The sequence below is a fragment of the Dermacentor albipictus genome, chromosome 1 (assembly GCF_038994185.2).
Source record: "Dermacentor albipictus isolate Rhodes 1998 colony chromosome 1, USDA_Dalb.pri_finalv2, whole genome shotgun sequence".
In the NCBI taxonomy this organism is placed as follows: Eukaryota; Metazoa; Arthropoda; class Arachnida; order Ixodida; family Ixodidae; genus Dermacentor; species Dermacentor albipictus.
Genome location: NC_091821.1, coordinates 199,228,544 through 199,248,295, shown reverse-complemented (window position 1 = coordinate 199,248,295; position 19,752 = coordinate 199,228,544). Strand labels below are relative to the sequence as shown.

Sequence of the window (19,752 nt, the reverse complement as noted above, 5' to 3'; positions counted from 1 at the left end):
TGGCGACATGGAACATTTCATTTGGCTATGGCCTCAGTTTGACACAGAACGAAAAGTAATGGTCGGCAACCTACAAAAAGCAGTCTCACGCACAGGACCTTTGAAGATGTTGTTTTCCCCGGAGGGCCCGCGGCATTGAGGAAGAGAGCGCAACGACTTCTGATAGCCTTCCTGCGAGACACGGGGCTCATCGACACCTGGTGACACACCACTGATCTCAACTCAAAGGAGGATCAGGCGGAACAATTGCCGGCTATGTATGCCAGGCTAACCTCGCCTGCTTCAACATCACCCCACCACCACCACCACCTATTTATTCTTTGGTCTAAAAACAATACATTTTGTCTTGTTCGTGTTTAGAGCTAATTTATTCACGCAAAGCCACACTGATAAGTTTTCAAGCCAGGTATTCGCTTGTCCCTCTATGTCCCCTATATTAGCCCCTGAAAAAAAAATGTGTTAGTATTGTCAGCATAGAGGATCATTTCTGGGGTTAGCGGAATATTTACGATGTCATTAATATAGAGAAGAAATGATAATGGTCCAAGTATAGACCCTTGTGGTATCCCAAACGAGATAACACCAATATCAGACTGAGCTTGGCTTACCGCAGTATACTGGGTTCTGTTCGTTAGGTAACTGGTAACTAGATCTAAGGCAACCCCTCTAATTCCGTATTTGGTTAACTTTTGCAATAAGATATCATGTTTAAGGGAGTCAAATGCCTTTTTTTAATCAAGAAACAATCCTGCGGTGTATAATTTATGCTCAAGGTTACCAATTATTTTATCTTTGATAGATATTAGAGCCGTTTGTGTTGACTTATATTTCTGAAACCCATACTGCTGCTCTACTATAACGTTATTTGCTTGCAAGTAACTTAGAAAACGTACATTGATAACTTTCTCTATCATTTTCGAGAAAATTGGCAAGATAGAAATCGGTCTATAATTGCTCAAGACATCACTGTCGCCTCCCTTACGAATTACTGCTACTTTTGCAATCTTGAGCTTATCAGGGAAAACACCTGAACTTAAGATCAAGTTGCATATATGTGATAATGGACGATTAATAATGCGCGCAACTGCTTTTATGGGTGGTGCTTACAAATGATCGATTCCTGAAGTACTACTGTTATTTAATTTTAGCAGTAGCGAACAGATTTCTGCTTCCGTAGTCGGAGCCATATATATTGAGCCTGCAATGGCAGGGCGCATGTATAATTTGCACTCCATGCTATAACTATCCGTGGTTATTGTATTAGATGCTCCTGAATTTAGAAAGTAATTATTAATGTTTTTAGCTAACGAGATTGCCGTATTGACTGTGCCTTCAATACTCAATTCTTGGAGCTCTTTTTTCCGAGCCTTTGAAATGAGGTAGTTCGCGGTTTGCCATATTATCTTTGGGTTGTTAGTGATACATGCAAACTTGTTTTCATAATATGTATGACGCACTTTTTTAATGTCATGCCCCAATTTGTTTCTGAGTTTCTTATATTAACCCAGGTAGTCAAGAATTCCAGTTTTTATAAATAGGGCAAGGAGTCTATCACGTTCCTTGATTCTTTTAACAGTGTTCTACTAATCCATGGCTTCTTAACTTTGCTATTTTTCCTAAATTCTTTGACTAGAGACGATTTTTTTGTAAATATCAGTAATTTCGTCAATAAATAAATCGTATACTACGACCGGGTTTTCTGAATGGTAAACATGATCCCAGTTTGTTTCTACTGTTAAACTTTCAAACAATTGAATTGTTTCGTCATTAATGACTGTCTACTTAATTGATTGGTGCTCGTTCGTGTTGCATCTTTAGCAAGGTGTGTTAGAAAAATAACGATCGGTAAGTGGTCACTCAGGTCCGCTATTAAAACACCAGATTCTATATCGGTCAAGTTACAGTTCGTGAAACAAAGATCCAGTAGAGTTCCGGATGTATTTGTTACCCTTGTTGGCACATGAATGACATTTTCATATCCGTATGAGAGAAACATATCAATGAGCTTTTGCTTAAGGAAATCGGAGCATAGGACATCTATTTTAATATCGCCGATGACAACAACCAACGAATTATGTTCTAGACAACATTCTAGCATTGCTTCAAAAAATCAAGAAACACAGAAAATATTTCCGAAGGAGGTCGCTATACCATTACACATAATGTACTGTCGCATTTTATGATAATTGTTTCATAACGAGGACTAATTTTGCAATAGTTCAAAATGGCACGGCAGCTCAAGTGTTCCTTCACATAGATTGTGATTCCTCCACCTCGCATACCATTACCGAAAACAGATATATGTTTATATCCTGTGAATTCAATAACATCCTTTTCATTCATGAACCAGGTTTCCGAGAAGGTCATCAAGTCTAATTGATGTTTGATCGATTGCAGAAACATATCCATCGCTTCTTTTTTATTTCGTAAGCTTTGCGCATTTAGGTGGCACACAGAAAATTTCTTATCCCAACGTGTCTTGCAATCGAGGAAATAATCAAAGTCGTGATAGCCTCCTTCGGAAATGCAGTTAGCCATGGGATAACGGCATCAGGTAAGTAGCTAATTTGCATTCCGGAATGCCTATCGTATTTTTTCTAGGTCGTCGATCGAAACAATCCTGATAATCCGGCTACGAGGGGTGCGATGGACGAGCAACTTTCCTTTCTTGACCCAAGCAAACTCGTATTCCTTTTCTTTTGCCTTTGACTTCATTAGCTCCTTATATTGACACCTTTTGAAAATGAAAGGCAAGACCTCTGCACAGCTCTCAATCAGCTAGATGGAAAGCCGTTCACCTTGCAGAAGATCTTGGGACCATGGCCTCGCATATCGCAGCTACAAAAAGCCACAAAAGCGCTGCTGCGATATTTGAAAGCGACCGGATTGAGTCAGCGTCTGTGATCCGGACTGAGTGACCAACTGATATCTCCAGTGGACTTTCTCTTCTTTTAATCTTTCCGTCCCCCTTTCCCTTTCTCCTAGTGTAGGGTAGCCAACCGGGCTCAGTCCTGGTTAACCTCCCTACATTTCATTTATCATGTCCTCTCTCTCTCTCTCTCTCTCTCTCTCTCTCTCTCTCTCTCTCTATATATATATATATATATATATATATATATATATATATATATATATATATATATATATATATATATATATATATATATATATATATATATATATATATATATTGACATACACTGATGTACACTGACGTTTCGACGCGCATCGTCATAGACTAGCGTTTGAGCAACAGCGTTCCTCAGTCATGACAACAGCGTGACAAAGAATTTGATTATGGACAACAGGGTCCTCTCAGCGGCGGCGCTGAACCTCTGCTCGGGCAGCTAGTTGAGCAGCTGCGGCAGACGAAGCACTTACACGGGTTAAATTACATTAAATTCTGGGGTTTTACGTGTCAAAACCACTCTCTGATTATGAGGCACGCCGTAGTGGTGGACTCCGGAAATTTGGACCACCTGGGGTTCTTTAACGTGCACCTAAATCTAAGCACCACGGGTGTTTTCGCATTTCGCCCCCATCGAAATGCGGCCGCCGCGGCCGGGATTCGATCCCGCGACGTCCGTGCTGAGCAGCCCAACACCATAGTTACACCGGTTGCGTCGCTCATTGTTCAGAAAGAACTAGCTAACACTATCTTGTATTATGATTATATTGTCACATGGTAGTGACAGTGAAGAACGGCACAGTGTCGGAACTGTAAGTTACAAATTCAACTCTCTATTGGGCACACTTGTGCCCAGCAGAACAAGTAACACTCAAGCACAGCGATAGCGGCGAACAGAGTCGGCGATCGTCGGAATACTGATATGCGGGTCAAGTATGTCGGCTTTTACACATGACTTGTAGAAGGTTCTAGTGTAATCGCTGGTGCCCGCGCGGCTTCCATAAAGTGCTAAAAAATTCCTGTCGTGCATACAATGATATTAACGAAATCGCAAACCATGACATTCGAAACAAGCAAGAACGATACCAAACCAAGCAAACCAAACAAGCGCGAGCGATAGCTGATGCGTACAGACGATAGTACGAAACGAGCGGTCGGGCGGGTCCGCATGACACCAGTTTCCCGTGCGCACATCATTGAAGCGGACGCTCTCATTGGTCTCCGCCATTCGCGGCTCGCATCTTTCATCTCCCGCTCTATATTAGCTTTCATCTTTCGCTCTGCTCGTTCGCTCGGTTACTCCGCCGATGCCACCGACGTCGGCGCTCGCTGCAAGAACAGGCACCTAAGAGATGCGCTCAAAAGTTTGGCACGCCTCAAAATATCACGGTTCACCTGATTCTCCCATCAGAAAGCCGTACTTGGTTCATATTACGCCTGCAAACCTTGACGCTTCAGACGCTCATGAAAGCAGACATACATAATGCGACAAAATCTTGCTCATATTAACAAAGCGATGAAAATTACGCACCCATTATACTGTAGAAGTACTGCGTTGCTGCCCCTAAATCCACCTGAATGTTTTATGCAATCTTTATTTGTCCAAAAACCGTGAGAAACTGGTGTTGCATTGATTCGCGTGAACGAGTACAGCCGCTACGACATGCACGCATTTCTCTGTGCAGTTCATATTTGTGTCATGTTATTCATCTGCTGCGTTAAATTATTTGCAATAAGTCTTGATAATTTAATTTCCTGCTATGCTTACGAGCGTCCATTAATCGACCGTACTTAGTGAAACTGCAGTAGCTGCTACTTACATATAGTAAGGACGTAGAGGGGCAAGTTGGGCTAGTTGTTGGATGTTCATATTGTAATAAGGGGGGCACTGCCCTACAAACACACGGACAACAGAAGTAGAAGTGGACAGGACGCGCCCAGTTAGTAAGGCCCTCTTTAATATATTTCCTAAAAAATGAAAAAAAAATGAGAACGTGCATTTTGTGCGCACAGTTTGAAGCCTGTTTAGCTCGGTGCGATTAATTGCAGCGTATGAACTCCGTGAGTGTGGACCACCGTTGAATCATCATGGTCATAGAGCCCACGTACCATACAGTGAATATCGGCCGCAATTTTCTAGATCTTGAATAACTAGGCGGGTTAAAGAAAATTATTTTTGAAGGAACTTTCTTTACTTAGCAGTCCCTAAGATGTCAGGATTTGTTCTAATACATCGCTAAAAAAGTTCCTGATGACTACAGAGAAAAAAGTTATCGCTAAACAGAACAAAAAGTCGCTAAATCTAACGACGAAATCACTAAAGTTACAACACTGGTTAGGAGTTTGTAATTCGGCAAACTCTTGTGGGAACTACCACCATGATCCGCGACACTGAGGCTACAGGGCTATGAGGTGGATGACGAACACGCGAGCTGTGACGCGACCAGTGGATGGACGCTGCTGGACAGGACTGGGGTTCGCTGCCTGTGACTGTGGGGCCGCGCCTTCACCCAAGCGTAACATCACGTAGCATCCCTCTGAACTACCCCAGCAACGTAAAATAGGAATTCTTGTTATTAGTTTCAACTCCCCTGTAGTGCCTACGACTGCCTCAAGTATGCCTAGCTATTCCAGGGATCACAAAGAAGGCCACTCATAGGTCCCTAACTCTGACAGGTGTGCACCCCGCCCCCCTTCCTGGCTGACTACGCCGATGCGACGTCAACCTTCAGTAACATCTGGGTCAGAGTGACACATTCGGTAACGAATTCACCGACAAGGCTGCCAGTTCTGCAAACGACGGCACTTGGAGGCTTCCAATTTCTTGTGCGATAACGGACACGGCAAGGGAACTTCGTCTGCTTGCTCGCAAAAAGACACGTTTTCTGGAGCTCAGAGCTGCGCAACCTGTACATCTCGCTGCGGCTATACAAGTGCCAGCTAGCACCTCCCGCTGCGAAGTAACACGGATGTACTTCTTATAGCTGGGTGTAATGTTCGGGAATGCTTATTATTCTTACCCTATTAGAGTGGCCTGTGTAGTCCGACGTGTTTCCTGTGTGAGAAGACCATCGAGCTCCTGTTGTGTACGTGTCATCGATTTGATGTCCAGAGCGTCTCTCTCCATACAACCTTAAACCAGTTGGACTCGACAATTTTCTGATAAGACTCTGGGACCGCGGTCACATCCGTTTCTGGTGCGAAAAGCTATTCACGTATTAGTGCAGCTTTTGGATTGAACAGGATTGAGTGTTCGTTCATAGCTCTCCAGTGCATCTTCCTACGCGCGCACAGTGTTCTCTCTCTCTCTCTCTCTCTCTCTCTCTATTTTCGCCTTTCCTCGAGCTCCCATGTTATCCTTGATTTCTCTCTTTCGTCAATATGGTTGCGTTCGAACCACGGGCCCCACGGCTGTGATACGGGCGCTGTACTACAACTTCACAGCTGCAATACTTTGCTATAAGTAATAATTGAATAAACAATTAGGAAAGAAAAAGAAAATGAAAGTAGCATTATCATCTATTTCTCCTGTACTTCACGAAATGGTTTCGCAGCGAGTTTCTGTTCGTAAACTTGAAAGTTTCAACTCCATTCTTCATTCCTCGTATACTAACTCATTCGTGCCTCAATAGCGCTCTATTGTATTTTGCTATTGTATTTCATTATGGCAGCATTTATCTTTCGTTTTGAGTGCTTGTTCTTGCTTCTCCATGTAAATCTTTCGCTATTTAACCCGTACTCTTATGTAGTATTCCTCAACCCTCGGCATTTCATTTCCCTGTAATCGGAATGCCTGATCATAGCTATCATTTAACAGCATGAAGCCTGATTTCTTTCCACTGCACTCAAAGCGTACAGTTCTGCCCTCCACTCCGCAAATATTGCCGGAACCTGAATATTTTTGTGACTATCCGCACCCAGAACAATGCCATCTGCGTGCTTCAAATGCTGAAGGCATTGCTGCACCGCGACATCGTTATCATTATACGAGAGATTATAGCTTCATTTACTGGCCTCCATGTCCATCATATACATGGTCCAGGGCACTCGATACAACACAACCCTGGCGCAAGTCTATCTGAATGTGAACTGTCGCGCTAGTTAGCCCACGATGAAGATTGCAATGATCATGACTTCTGTATTGGCATTCTCTTTCAAAGGGGCCGGCGGCAAATAGTCCCCTACCCTGCTTGAGCTAATCAGTATCAGAGTTGCGCAGTGTTAACTTCGGAGTTGCAATCATTCCACCTTTTTAAACACCCGGAATATAATGGGAATGGAATGAGGGCACCAATCGGAGAGGTGGAATGGTAATGGAATGGAAGCCCGAAACTTTGGAATGGAGTTGGAATGGAATGGGCGCCTAGTCCTGGAGCGCTAAACGTTGCTTCTAAGCGCGACTACAAAACTCCGAAACCGATGAGCTTAACATTTAGAACAAACTTACTTGGCCATTATAATTATTTCTCTTACCGATTCTTTCAGTATCTACCTTTAGATGACTGCGTATATCTGTCACAGTAATTTTAAACAACACGGTATTCTGCGTACCCATGCTACATTTCTGAAGACCCGGAAACCTTTCGGTGTTGCAAGCTTGCAGTGTGCTTAGAGAGAGCAACTTTTTGATGTCAGTAATTGTTCAGTTTAGGAAGAGCACGCACGACCTACGACACAGTAATAGAGGCCGAGATCGAATGGAGGCGAGCAATTGTTCGCACTCTAAACGTGTCCACAGTAATTTGGAACGTGTGTCATGTTTTTTCGTACACTGTCTGGTATACCGAACCCACGATAGCAGAAGGTGATAGATGTCCTTGAAAAAAAATGGGGCCCATTAATATGCGAGTAGATGTCAAACAAAAAAATGGCCCTTCAAAACATATCAAATGCATTTCGCCTTGTTGTTAATCATTAAGGTGAGAGAATAATATAGCTGGATGTAAGACATGCACAACGCTGTGAGATTATTTTCTAGTTTGATTTACTCATGCAAAAATTGTTCAAAATCGTATAACAATCGATAATAAGGGTTTTTAGAAATGGTGGATTATTTAGACGGCAAGCCATGCTTGTATCACAACGTGCTATGTGGTCGTGAATCGCCTAACCCGTGTGCAGCTAAGGTGAAGCTAACTTGAGCACTCACGGGCGGGCAACTGCAGGCTATTTGTATATATATATATATATATATATATATATATATATATATATATATATATATATATATATATATATATATATAGAGAGAGAGAGAGAGAGAGAGAGACAGAGAGAGAGAGAGAGAGAGAGTGAGTGAGTGAGTGAGTGAGTGAGTGAGTGAGTGAGTGAGTGAGTGAGTGAGTGAGTGAGTGAGTGAGTGAGTGAGTGAGTGAGTGAGTGAGTGAGTGAAACAACTTTATTTGGTCCACTATAGACGTAAGCGAACTCCACGTAACCTGGCTAGGCCCACTCGGGGTCCATCAGGTGAAACCTGATGGCCCTCTTGCGAGCCCTCTGGAGTGCCAGGATTTGAGAGGCCTGATCCTGGGCCCTAATTAGCTTCATCATTTTCTCTTGAGTGAAAGGGGGACCGGCAGAGGCGCAGCCCCACAGGACATGTTCGAAGTCCGCATAATCACCACACAGCAGGCAGTCCGGGCATGGGAACCGTTCGGGGTACATTGTGTGCAGCGCCGCGGGGCTCGGGTAAGTTCTTGTTTGCAGAAGTCTGAGAGTGCCTGCCTGGGCCCTGCACAGCGAGGAGTGCGGCGAAGGTAGGAGTCTTCTTGACAGATAATTATATTTGCAGATTTCGTTGTACGAGCAGAAAGGCTCGGGTCGCCCAGGAGAGGACGCGTTGCCCAGCGCACGGTCAGTCAAACCTCGTGCAGCCGAGTGCGCCTCCTCGTTGGGGTTGATCAAGGCACCCTCAATGGTTCCAAGGTGCGCAGGGAACCACGCCAAAGAGTGATGTTTCATGTCTTTGGCACTTTCGATGATACGTAGGGCCTGGGGAGCCACCATTCCCATCTGAAAGGCCCTGACAGCGGCCTTGGAATCCGAATAAATCATGTCATGTACACTGTCCGTCAATGCAAGAGCAATAGCAACCTGCTCTGCAACGCTGGAATTAGAAGTGCGGACGGTAGCGCAGCTAAGGATTTTAGAATCACAGTCGATGACCACTGAGGAGAAGGCCTCTTCTTGAACGTACGAAGCAGCGTCTAAGAAGCATGTTCGGTCCTTGTTCAAGCGGGCACTGGCGAGCAGAGCTTTACCCCTGGCTCGTCTTCGTCCTTCGTTGTAGGTGGGATGCATATTTCGTGGCATCCGGTGTATGTAAATCTTGGACCTTACGTCGCTGGGAAGCGTCACAGCGTCGAGACTGACGACCGTGGGGTTACGTCCCAGCTTGCCAAGTATGGCTCGGCCCGCTGGGGTACCGAAGAGTCTGACAAACTGGGAAAATTCTTGGGCTTCAACGATTTCTTCGAACGTGTCGTGAATTCCCAAATTGAGGAGGTCTTTTGTGTGCGTTTGTATGGGAAGGCCGAGGGCAAGCTTGAAGACTCTTCTGATTAGGGCATTGATCTTGTTGCGCTCCGATACGAGCCAGTTGTGCATAGCCCCTGAATAAGCGAGGTGGCATAGCACGAAGGCGTGGATAATCCGGATCAGATTGTCTTCCTTGATTCCGCGGTACCTGTTGGCGATTCTTCGGATCAGGCCGAGGGCGCTTTCGGCCTTGGAACAAATGCGTTTGAGGGCGGCTTCATTGGCCCCGTTCGACTCGATAAACATTCCTAGGACCCTGATAGTGTCTACCCGTGGTACTGGGGAGCCCTTACCGGTGAATAATGTAATGTGGCTCTCTGTTGCTGGATTCCAGGACCGGTGTGAACCGCCTCTGGGCCTCTTCTTGTAGAGCAAGAGCTCGGATTTAGCGGGCGAGCACCTTAGTCCGGTGGGGATAAGATACCGCTCTGTCACATCGATGGCCTCTTGCAAAGCGCCCTCGGCCTGCCCTTCATATCCACTAGAGCACCAGATGGTGATGTCATCCGCGTAGATCGTGTGGTCAATGTTCGGGATTTTGTTCAAGGCTCTCGACAGGTTGATCAGGGAGATGTTGAACAGCGTCGGGGAGATCACCGCCCCCTGAGGTGTTCCCTTTGGCCAAGCTGGATTTCGTGGGTCAAAAAGTCGTGAATCTTGAGTCTAGTGAACCTTGAGGAAATGAAGGAGCGCACGAAATTGTACGCCCGTTTGCCGACGTTACACTCTGTCAGGGTCTTGAGAATAAAGGCGTGTGATATGTTGTCAAAAGCCTTTTCCAGATCCAAGCCGAGAATCGCCTTAGTGTCGGCGGAGGCGGAGAGAGAGAGAAAATTTTTTTGAGAAACCAGGTCACCGTGATGTTAGAAATGAACGTCATGTTAGGCGTCATGCTAAACTGAAGAAAACGCGCGTAAACAGAGCTGAGCGTAATTTGACTTTTCATGGCATCAATCGTTATTCTTCATCTTTATAACAGTTTTGAAGAAGTCAAGAAAGAACCCGAAATTTCGCTCTCTTTCTTCACTTCTTGTACTAGGGAAGGCATTCGGATGAGGGTATTGCATGACAGGCTGTCACCACAAATGCACATGTTTATGGCATATTTTGATCGCAAGAACTAAGTATATTTCACAATCGCGACACATATTCGTGATTTACAATCCGTGCAGCTAAGATATGTTTGGTAACGCTATTTTACAAGCAAGGTAATAAATGATATGTAATAATGTCTTGGTCTAGTTCTAATACCCGCGTAATTGTCTTGAATGCGCATCTTACATCTGTGGTTGTGAAATAAGGCCCCTTAAGTATGGGTGCTGCGTATACCAGGCGGGTGCTCTACCAGGAACAGGCATGTACCCTTACATACGAGTGTTCATGCATTGCTTCTTTTGAGGGCTCATGGTCGCTTTGGCAGACAGAGGCACAGATATTACTATGAAACCAAAACAGAGAGAAGTCCTCGTTTTAAACAGTAGACATTAGGGAGATTACAGGCAACACCGCACTGCAGCGATGACAGACTAAAGATATATGCCACTGGGACCGCTGGGTATGTACCGCTCTTCAATGAACCTCTTTTATGCCAACTTGTGTGTGTGCCACAGTGTATGTGCCGCTCTTCAATGAACCTCTTTGATGTCAACTTGTGTGTGCCACTATAGGTTCACTGGAAGAAGAAGAAGAAGTGTGTCTGTTCGGTCGCTGTCTTTGTGTTGTGCTCTAATTTTTCTGGTTTTTCGACGTTTATGGTTACCATTGACGACGACGATTGACTAACAAGACGTCGGGCGAAGATTTAGCCAGCCAGGCGTCTTACAGGTACGACGTTTCATTTTTGAGGACCTGGCTATTAACCTTTCACTACGGTGGTCGGAAGCCGAGAACATCGTCACGAGCCTTATGCTCGTCTAAGTGTAGCAAGCCATATGAATGATGCTACAGGCCGTAATGAAAAGCCTGGGGCCTTGCAAGCGGCATAAAGCTTCATAAAGCCGGCACGTTTGGTTCTGAACAACTCGGAATCAACTTCGGCGAATTCAGCAATAATGGCTGACGGCGAAGCCGAGACCAAGAAACCTCGCCTAGACGACAGCAAATATAATGATACAACATCGAATTATGAGCTAAGTGATGAAGAAGAGATGGGTGAAGATGCACCATTTACTTTGGTCACGTACAAGAAAAAGCGAGCAGAAGGCATTCAAGTTGTCTTTCGCCCAACAAGTGAAGGTACTACTTTTTGGCAAGTAAATCCAAACCGAGTTTCTGCTGAAATAGTTTCCGCTGGCAAAGAAAAAGTACAGTCTTTCAGGACGAACAGAGATGGAAGTTTCAGTGTCAGCGTTGCTTCCTAGCATCCGAAAAACGCCTTTTGATGCTCTCAAGTGTAGGCGGCCTTGAAGTCAAGCCCTTCATCCCAGAGTCATACACGCGAAACGTTGGGAAAGTAAGACATGTGCCTCTGCAGTATACAGATGAACAACTCCTAGACTTCTTGAAAGATGCAGGAGTTATATCGGCACGCAGACAGATAAGGTATTCCCGCCAAGAAGATGGAGCAGTAAAGTCACGTCCACTTCACACGGTAATCCTGACTTTCAGAGACGATCGCCCTATTCCAGGAAAGTTTACCTGGGCTTCACCGGTCATCCTGTCGAGGAATACCTAGGACCAGCATTTCGCTGCTATAATTGCCAGAGATTTGGGCACATGTCGAAAACCTGCCGCAGCACACGTGGATGCAAAATCTGCTCAGGAGATCATGACCACAAGGAGTGCAAGTCGCTTCTTCAACCTAAATGTGCGAATTGTGCGGGGAACCATGCCGCCTCCTTCTCAGGCTGCCCTCAGAACAAGGCAGCGGCACAAATGCGTCGACATGAACTTATCCATGGAAGACAACCGCGACGCAACGAACACGCCCCAAACCTTGAGATCACCCATAACAGCGGGCACCGGAACCACCACAGCCAAGAGAATCAACAAGTTATTCCTCCTCGAGAGAACAAACGACAGTGCAATCAAGATACCAATCAAGAGGATCACACTCAAGCGCCCAGTCTTATGCATCAGTGCTACGGAAACCCAGACGACAACAGGCAGAAAGTAATACACAAGAAAGCTCCAATATTCGCACACATTCTTCTCGGCGACCTTATGCACCTACCACAGGAGTAACGCCAGCTAATAGTGAACATACCACGGCATCGGTGACACAACTGATTTTGCCAATGCTTTTCACAGCTCTTAAGGCAATCATATCTGCTCTGCCGGAAGCAAACAACGTACCAGAAGTGAAAGCCTCGGTGCCTCTGGAAGCACTATTGTGTCAACAATCCGGGCCGAAACTGCGGCAGGCAGTACATGAATAACCGCTACAAGAATGTCGCTATATTTCAGTGGAATGCCAACAGTCTTCGAAGGAAGTGTGCTGACTTTCGTAAACTGCTTGTGCAATACAACTTTCCAATACTTTGCATCCAAGAGGCAGGAATCAATGAGGACTTTCGCCTCTCGAATTATGTGATATACAAGACTTCTCGTCAAGGTGCCGTTAGCAGAGTGCTCCTGTGCGTCAGAAAAGACCTACCATCTTATCAAATTCAGACCAGTGAATCAGACTTCCCGGAATTCATCGCATGCAAAGTATCCTTTGGCAAGCTCTGCATAACAGTGATTAATATATATCTACAACATTCAAACCAGATTTCAGTAGAAGCGCTAGTGCATATATTCAAAATAGCTCATTCTAATGCATTTATATGTGGCGTCTTCAATGCACACAACATCATCTGGGGCAGTGTTCATTGTGATGCACGTGGTAACGTTATTCAGTGCGCCATATATAAATGCAACTTGACTGTTTTAAACGATGGGTCTCCAACATTTCTTCGTGGGTATAATTATTCAAGCTGCATAGATGTTGCCCTGTGTTCCCATGATCTAGTGAATGGTGTGGGATGGACCACAGATATGTAAACGCGCGGAAGTGATCATTTTCCCATCCTTGTAAATCACCCTAGCATGCACTATGATATCAGGCGTTACAGGAGACTAACCAACTGGCAAGCTTTCCGGTACCGCCTAACGGATCAAATTAATCAACATGTAACAGTGGAAAGATTTACAGAACTTTTGCAGGATAACATGAACATATGCACAAAGAAGGTCTCCATTCCAAAAGATTATGCTGCAGTTGACGGAGAGTATGAACACCTAAGAGCCATCAGACGCCGATCCGAAAGAGCGTACCGACGCAGCGGAAATTTAGAAGCATACAGAAACGCTCAGAAAATACACAAAGTAATGCGCAGACGCATGGAAAATTTAGTCAAACAGCGCTGGCGCGATTTCTGCAGCACACTGTCTCCTCACACGTCTGTCCCACGAATTTTTCTAGTAATTCGTTCTTTAAGCGGACCTGTAACACAGAGCTTCCCATTTCGTGCTCTCGCTGTAGCTCGGGACAGGTGTAAGATAATAGTCGCCGATGAATTTTGTGAGCTTAGTTCCAGACCTGCTTTTTCTTCGAAATGTACAGAATTTGATATTTCAGTTGTGTTAGCTAAGCAGAAAGTTACTGCTTGCTACTGGGCCCAACATCCTCAATTAGATCATACTTTCAGATTAAGCGAGCTTCAATGTGCAATCGCATCATGTCGCCAGAAGTCTGCTGCTGGGCCAGACGGCATTACGTACAATATGCTAAGAAACCTCCGACCGACAGGTACAAATGCTCTCTTGGACATCTATAATAATTTATGGATAGAAGAAACTGTGCCCGACACTTGGAAAGTCGCTCGACTCATACCAACTTTAAAACCGGGCAAGACGCCCTTGTACCTTGAATCCTTCCGCCCAGTTAGCTTGATAGCTTGTTTATGCAAAGTAATCGAGAAAATGATTGACGCGCGACTTCAATGGTGGTGTAACCAAACGGATGTGTTGTCCAACTATTTAGTAGGTTTTAGGAAACATAAATGCACAATGGATGCAATATTACATATAGTAACCTGACATGACGATAGCAGTATTCCTAGACATCAAGAGGGCATTTGACACTGTTAGTTACGTTCACGTTCTGCTAAGAATGTTGGAACTTGGACTGTCTGGCAGGTCTTTGCGATGGATTGCTGAATTTTTATCAGGTCGCAAAATATTTGTTCAGACGGGCGAAGGAAAGAGTGCTGAACATGTTGTCAAACAGGGAGTACCACAGGGAAGCGTACTCAGCCCCTTTCTTTTTAACCGCGTCATGGCTGATCTAGCAAGAAGACTGCCATCACAGTTAAAGTTTTCATTGTATGCAGATGATGTGTGTATTTGGACATCTGGGTCTAATGCTCAACTACTTCAGATGGCATTGCAAGACGGCATAAATATCATTAACCAATTTTTGACACAGAGAGGGATGGTTCTATCACGCGCAAAAAACAGCTGTATTGCCCTTCACTCGGAGACAGTTAAAAAATTTCACACTTAATCTGGAAGGACACCCTCTAATGATTGTCACACAGCATCGATTTCTTGGCATAATACTTGATAGGCAGTTATCCTGGACACCCCACATAAAAAAACTCGAAAACGAGGTCAATGCCATAGTGACAGTACTTCGCAGACTCGCAGGTACATCATGGGGCGGATCAGTATCGTCCATGCTGACTGTTTACAATGCATCAATACGACAAAAAATTGCGTATTCCGCGCCCATCTTACACGGACTTTCCCACACGTCAGAAGAGTGACTTCAAAGACTTTTAGCTAGAGGACTACGCATATGTCTAGGAGTTCCACGAGCGACTTCTAGCTCTCTTATAATAGCTGAGGCTCGCCAATTACCATCTTTAGTTATGCGAACTGCAGAAACATGCCGACATTATTTTCGTCTTCAAACGCAGCATAAAAGTCACCAATTGGCTCTAGACATATTAAAAGGAGATAAAAGTAATGTTCATATAGAAATTCGAGGAAATCTTCACACATTGCCAATTTTGGATCTCAGACGTCGAATATCTTCCACAGCTGCTTACACTTCCAAAAATCGAATTGTCAGTAGACGGAATATTCAGAAAAAGAGACATGTTCATTCAAGCTTCTCAACAGCTAGTACTTTACCAGATATATATGCGGTATTCAGGATACACACATGTCTATACAGATGACTCCAGTACATCAACCTCTTTAACTTCATCATTCATCATACCGCCCCTCAACAAACAAGAATCATTTAAGTTATCTCGTGCGACTTCGTCCGCAATGGCTAACTGTTCGCAATCCTATGTGCGAGAAAATTTATATTGTCAATAAGAGATGCTCAAAAATGGGTAATTTTCAGCGATTCACAGGCGGCTCTAACATCACTCTACAGCACAAGAGGGAAAACATTCAGTGATGGTATAATATACGAGACACTTATAAACCTCACAAAGGCAAGCACATCGAAACATGCAATAGCATTTCAGTGGATACTAGGGCATTGTAACATTCCTGGCAACACAGCACCTGATGAAGCAGCACGACAAGCACACCTCAAAGATGATGTGGTTCCGCTCCCAATATCAAAGAATGAGTTACGTTGCGTTATAAGGACATCTTTCAACATGTGTAGAAACACTTGGTTTGACCAGAATTCCAAGAGCTCGGACTTATACCATATTGATCTGTTCATTAAATTCAAATTTTCATTATCATTAGACAGAACTATAGAAACCCTTATTCATCGATTAAGGCTAAGCACTGCCTACACAAAGCATTTCTTACACAGAATTGGCCTTGCGGAAACCCCCGAATGTGATTGTGGATTTGTAGACGAAGATATATATCACCTGCTTCAAGATTTCTCCATGTGACGACACATTAAGATGCCGACCTAAATAAACCCTAATTAACTTAGACCGCAGACCTTTCAGTTTAAAGAAACTTATGGGTCCTTGGCCAACAACGTCTTTGCAGAAGAGCGCTTTAAGAGCACTAAAGACTTTTCTTGAAGACAGCGGCATTGTTGGACGTTATTAACACTTTTATTGTTCCTTTCATTTCATTGTCGCTGTATATATGCATGTATTTGTGAATTATGTTATGTTGACTGTTTGTTGTGACTATACGTGATAATGCATTTATACGATGAATGTACCACCCTCTGACTAGACACTGTGTCATTAGGCGACAGTACCATTTGTATGTTTGAGACTTTTATCTACATAACTGTAGAGACATTTACCTTGTATACTGTATGTACCATGTGTTTATTACGTCATAGTCTTTCTTTGAAGACGTTGCGTGATAAGTCCTGGTGCTTTGTGAAAAGATTATTTTATATGTAATATTGAACCCTGTGTGTTGTATGATGGAACCATTCAAGAGCTAAGGAGTAGCCGACGCCTTAAATTGTGCGTCAACACCTCTTTATATCATATCAATAAAAAAAATCATGATCCATCGTTTCCCTAGCTTTACCGCAGTAAGCACAGGCTTCTTTTTCCTTGGTATACCTCACTTTATAACTATATACTCGTTCCAAGGTATCCTGACCGCGCTTCGAAGACTAAAGAACGTCCCTCTGAGTTATCCCACAATGTATCTATCCTGATTTCGTTTGTACCTCTTAGGTACTCACTCATAGCCATTTCTCTTTTTTTTACAATTGCCACCATCCAGGAGATTTACTCACCCTCTCTGACTTTGTGTTTAACGATCTTTGTTGCCATGCTGCTTACTATACCGGTCCCCATACTTGCTGGTAAGCTTCCTTGTTCTTTTCCACCACTGTGAGGCAATATTTTCACTTAAAAATACCTGAGCACTCTAGCAACCTGTTTTCTTTATTTTTCATATTTTTCTGTCGCTCTTCGAATTCAATTTTACTCCAAGCTTCTCTCAGTTCAAAACTTGTCCAGCCATATCACCCTATAGAGATTCATTTGTAGCCTTCCCACTGCCCTTTGATTGCCATCGAGTCCTGATTGTACCTTTGACTTCAAGCAAACAATCACATTTACAAATGTAATTCCTGTAACCACCATGCCTTTCTAAGTACCCCGGAGCACTTCGTACCTATTGTATCCCCATAGAGCTCTGCGTTTCATTATGGAGTTGAATGCAGCTTTGATTGCGGCGAGCGACATCTGGAAGAATCCTCGCGTACTAATGCCCGTTCAGTCTGGCCAAGAAACCCAGCTTACGTCACGTTCCGAATACTTGTCGCCCGCTGCGTGGAGCTCATCAGCCATGCCACGGTTCTGGTACTTTTAACTCAAACGAATTACTCTCGACTAATCACCATGACGAAGACAAATTTCCTTTTCGCCATTGCTTTGCTGTGGGTATGTTTTCTGCTGTGCCGAAAAAAAAATCGTGATGGCAACCCCACCCCCCCAGTCCATTTTCCCTTTCCTGCGGCTCCATTTACTCTATTCTCGGCAGACACGTTTAACGCATATAAATACTTGCCAGCTACACGGCTCCGCGGGGCGCTGTAGCATACGCGCAGAACCACAAAAGAGTGCACGACATTTGTCTGGGGGAAACCCTTTCGTCTCCGCCAGCGCTGCACTGGGATTAGTATATATAGTGAAAGCGCTCCAAACACTTCGCGCGCTGCTCCCGACCGGCGCTGAATAAACTTGGCGAGGACTTGGCGGCGGCGGCTCCCATTTTGAGGCCATTCGTCATCGAGGCGCGCGCGCCCGTGCGCCCCAGCTTTCGCGTGCCACTACAACAAAAGGCGGCCGTGGAGGAGAGACATTAATGAAATTTTTCCCACCACATATTCATCACGGATTCCCAGGGTGTCGGTGTTTTCTCCTCGCTTCCGCTGTGCTCCGCCACCGTGCGCGCATTACTGGGCTCCTGCCCGCACCGAGTGCGCAGAGCGAAGCCGGCAGACAAACGAAGAAGAGAAAGAAAGCGAAAAAAAAAAACAGAGAGAGAGGGAGAGTACGAGGAGATGTGGGGGAGGGGGGAGGAATTTAGCGCCGCGCCTGGGTGCTGGGTATAGCTCCTCGTTAGGCTTTGCATATGTAGGTGTATTTATGCAAATATATATATAAATGCCTCCTGCGTAGAAATGCCTTCATTCACGGGCTGTTCTTTTCTTCCATGTTGTTTCTCTGGTCCAAATTGACTCGTGTTACTTAGTATACGGCTTAAAATTTTATTTAAGTAATCCGACCTTCCAGTAAAGGTCGCATTATTGGTAGTATTATTAAATTTCGAAGAAGCATAGATACGTACGGGTTTCTTGGGATAGTGATTTGGGCGAGTTGGTCCAAGTTCACGGCGTGTATACAGCGCAAACTATCGAAGTGTAGAAAGGTAGGTATGCGGATAGCGGAAAGAGGTAAACAGCGCTGGTGTTTGCACGAGCTCTTTCGACTAAACTCACACATATATCTACCCGCACTTCGGTCCCTTGCGCGCAATTCACGCCGTGTACGGCTTTAACTTGAGCAATGTTGATGATTCCCCTGGTTAGCATTTAGCTGTCGGGATATGGGCAATTTATTGATTTGTGATTTTCTCTTGCTGTTCGTAATTTTACAGCAAAGACAAAAGAGATTGAGAGCAAAGAACGTACGAACGATAGAGGCGTCCCATGAGTGGTCCTTGAACACTCCATAGAATATTCTACATTGGCTCATCCTTCTCGAACGGGAAGTTAGCACTGAAGATAGCACTCACCATATACACAGACGATATGAGAGCACCTTCACAAGCGGTACAAAGCAGCAAAATTGCCTGCAACAAACCAGAGACATAATCGGCATTTACGTTAACAACAGCGGTCTTGAAGTGTTCCGCGAGAAAACAACGTATACATACGAATCGCCTTAGAAACGCTTAGAGAGCAGTAACTTATGGAATGCATCCAACACATGTATTAAAATTATTATTATTATTATTAGTAGTAGTAGTAGTAGTAGCATGTATTAGGCGTCGTGCACTCACAAGACGCTGGTGCAAGCCTTTGAGTCTAAAGAGCAAGGGTACAGAAGCCATCGACGTCCCGCAATTATCATTTCTGCTCGGACTTGAGGTGGCAGGAAAATAAGTAGCTAGCTAACTCCTGAAAGACGTACTGCAGTTAACCCTTTGAGGGTCGATTTTTTTCGCCACATGCGACCACTTAGGGTCGGTTTTTTTTATTGCACATTTAAATTCTTCAGAGGGAGCTATTTCGAAAAAAAATTACTGTAATTTTTCTAGGCTGACCGTTAAGTGAGAAAAAAATGTTTGGCGTTGGCATATATGGACTGTTTATTCAAGAAAAACAATAAAAATAGCAAATAAAGTTATAAGATTTT

The 19,752-nt window shown here is 44.3% G+C and overlaps 1 long non-coding RNA gene across 1 annotated transcript in view; it reads right to left on the bottom strand.

The window, feature by feature from the left end:
- LOC135903161 (uncharacterized) overlaps positions 1-19,752 on the bottom strand; it is a 92,156-nt gene that overhangs the window by 53,235 nt on the left and 19,169 nt on the right. Inside the window, exon 2 of the long non-coding RNA XR_010564746.1 lies at positions 19,130-19,186. This is a non-coding gene — a long non-coding RNA (uncharacterized lncRNA). The remainder of the gene's footprint in view (positions 1-19,129; positions 19,187-19,752) is intronic.